The sequence below is a fragment of the Danio rerio genome, chromosome 4 (assembly GCF_052040795.2).
Source record: "Danio rerio strain M-AB ecotype USA chromosome 4, GRCz13ab, whole genome shotgun sequence".
NCBI lineage: Eukaryota > Metazoa > Chordata > Actinopteri > Cypriniformes > Danionidae > Danio > Danio rerio.
In genome coordinates, this window is record NC_141024.2 from 64,966,429 (window position 1) to 64,969,688 (window position 3,260).

General features: G+C 42.8%; 1 non-coding gene across 1 annotated transcript; it reads right to left on the minus strand.

Annotated features, from left to right (window-relative positions):
• Positions 1 to 2,736: 2,736 nt before the first annotated feature.
• On the minus strand, positions 2,737 to 2,818 carry trnas-cga (transfer RNA serine (anticodon CGA)). The gene has a single exon. It is a non-coding gene; the product is annotated as a tRNA-Ser (tRNA).
• Positions 2,819 to 3,260: the final 442 nt, after the last annotated feature.

Sequence of the window (3,260 nt, forward strand, 5' to 3'; positions counted from 1 at the left end):
AATCTGGTATGTAATTTTAAAACTATGTACCTGGGAATTTACTCTGCAGAAATACCATAAAATGATGTGTATCTTCTTAACACACTACTAACAACTAGCAAAAAGGCCATTACAAAAAAAAATGGCTAAAGGAAGATCCTCCATCTGTAGGCGAATGGTATGATATTGTTAAAGAGGTGTATGACATGGAAGTACTGACATTTAACTTGAGACAACAAGCCTATAAAATTTCTGCATACTGGGGTAAATGGTTGAGAAGAAGCTTCTTGCTTTAAGCGGGGAGTCCCCAATAGGTTTCCATCGCCTAAACAACTCAGCTACGACTACATGTACTGCCATGTCCTCATGGCTAGTACATGTGTTGTGCATCCAGATGAAACTTTCGGCAAGCGATTGCTCAACCGCAAAAGCTGTGGCTCCACAAAAAGTGTCTTATAAGGGTCCAAACGGGGACTTGAACACTGTACCCTTAGATTAAAAGTCTGATGCTCTACTGACTGAGCCATCCGGGCTCCATCACAATGTTTTTAAGTAGACAAAGTTTAGAGTTGTGGTCGGCGCAGACCTTTACGGTACACAAAAATTTACCGTGACGTGGGGTTTAGGCTTGTGGTTGTTGTAGATGTTGCTAAAACACAACAGGTTACTGTGAGGTTGGGTTTATGGTTGTTGTAGGTGTAGACATCAGTAAAACAAAATAGTTTTACTCCATGTCATGTAGGTGACAATAAATGGATCAATGGCAACTGCAGAAGGGGTTACTGTTGTTGTGGCAATGAATGGAGACTTAAAGGGGTGGTCCACTACGATCTCATATTTTAAACTTTAGTTGATGTGTAATGTAGCTGTGTGAAAATAAACAGCATCTCTGAATGTAAAAAGTTCTAAGTTCAATGCTAAGGGAGACCTTGGTTTTTACAGAGTTAGCTTAGCAAAGCCTACAATGAACGAATTTTGGGGACTACAAAAAAATACTTCCGCCCCCTGTGACATCACAAGTTCGTTTACTGCGCATCCCACACTGCGCATGCAGGTAAGGTCTGTGGCCAGAGGTGCTGTAACGTTATAGCAGAGATGAAGCTAAAAATGCATCTAAACACGGCTGTTTCCACAGAGCTTCGTCTGTTTCTGTATTTGGGCTTCCAAAGGACACGACACAAAGACAGAAGTGCCTTTAGTTCAATATTAATTAACTTCCAGAGAATTATAAAATACTCAGCAAGCATGATTTGACAAAACAGCTCCAGAATCTCTCCCAGTTCAGTGCTGGATTCGGCTAAAATCTCCTCAAAGCAGAAGTTGTGATCTACAAGTAAGTGTTTTTATTTTTTAAAATTGATCATGACAGGTACAGTGTCTAGCGTTAACTGTATGCTGTAACAATGATGTAAACAATGCGAAATGCTGCTTTGCGGGCAAACGATTTAGCTACAAACTCACATTTATCAGCCAAACTCCTGTAAACACACACTCACTCCACCAGCACGATCTCTTATGTGTGTGCGCGACTGCACTGATTGTCTTGGCTTTTTCATGTGTTTCACATCTCAGATAATGAAGTCGCAAAAGATATGTGGATGACTTATATTACTTACACCTGCATATTCCGGATACTCGTGAAAGACGTCATGACGCATAGAGTTAAAAAAACACAGATTAGCTTACCTGACTAGTGGTAGCAGCAGAATAATAAATCAAGGCTCAACAGGTAGCATCTCACATCTTGTGCTTTATTCTTCTGTCACGATATATTACAGAAAATAACTTAATCCGAGCATCAGAGAAAAAGAAAGTCCCGCGCTCTTGCGCTTGTTACAGAAAGTTCACACCACACAAACACACACATAGACGCACACACAGACGCTGTTAAAGGAGCCGCACCCCTTTTTCACTCGTTAGTTACAGACACTTGTCAGATGTTATTTTAGAGAGCGGGCGCGAGGTTGACTTCATGTTTACACAGCAGAAAAGCGTGTGCTTTTACGGGCGTGACGTGGAGCCGATCCGCCAATAGCAGCACATTATGTCGATGACCAATCAGAGTCACTTAAGGGCGGGCCTTTTAGAGGAACTAGGAAATATGACAGTCGTTTTCATGTTAGCTGAGTAGCTGTGTATAATCAAAGTGAGATATATGAAAAAATTACGCGATTTCCGTCAAGTAAAACATAAGCACACATTGCTTTGCATCTTATAAACACAACCAAGCCTTAAAATTACATTCTGGACCACCCCTTTAACAATTGAAAAGATTTCTTCCATGCCTTAGAAGCGTGACTTGATCAATGCTTATCTACACAGCATGCTGGCATCAAAGGTCCCGTTGCTCATATCGTATCACTAGTCTTCCACACTTTAGGAAACATAAACATTCAGGACGTGCCATTAGCACAGCCTGCACTAAAAGGAGGCTGGAGATTACGGATGGCAACACAGAGTCCAACGCCAATATCACCTTGAAAAATCTGCTGTGACCCGGATTCAAACTGGAGTTGCTGCGGCCACAACGCAGAGTACTAACCACTATACGATCATGGCAAGCTATGGGACAACCACTGGACCGTCACTCTCTGTCAAATGTCTTTGAAAATGGAGGGCCTCCAGGGCAGTTAGGTACCATGGCTGCCGATTTATTTTTGTGGCTTTTCCCTACCATCACATCCCTTTTCACAAGAAACAATGGAGTTGTTAACAATCAAGGAAGGTCGCAAATTAAAATACTGCGCACTGCCAGCACGTAGTCGGCAGGACTCGAACCTGCGCGGGGAGACCCCAACGGATTTCGAGTCCATCGCCTTAACCACTCGGCCACAACTACATGTACTGCCATGTCCTCATGGCTAGCACACGTGTGGTGTGGTGCATCCAGATGAAACTTTCGGCAAGCAATAGCTCATCCGCAAAAGCTGTGGCTCCACAAAAAGGGTCTTATATGCCCAAACTGGGACTTGAACCCTGGACCCTCAGATTAAAAGTCTGATGCTCTTCCGACTCAGCCATCCAGGCTCCATGGCTAAGCTTTTTAAGTAGGCAATGTTTAGGGTTGTGGTCGGTGCAGACTTTTAGGGTACACAAAAGTTTACCATGACGTGGGGTTTAGGCTTGTGGTTGGTGTAGATGTTGCTAAAACACGACAGGTTACTGTGAGGTTGGGTTTTTGGTTGTTGTAGATGTAGACATCAGTACAACACAATAGTTTGGACTCCATGTCATGTAGGAGACATTAAATAGATCAATAGCAACTGCAGAAGGTCTTTCTG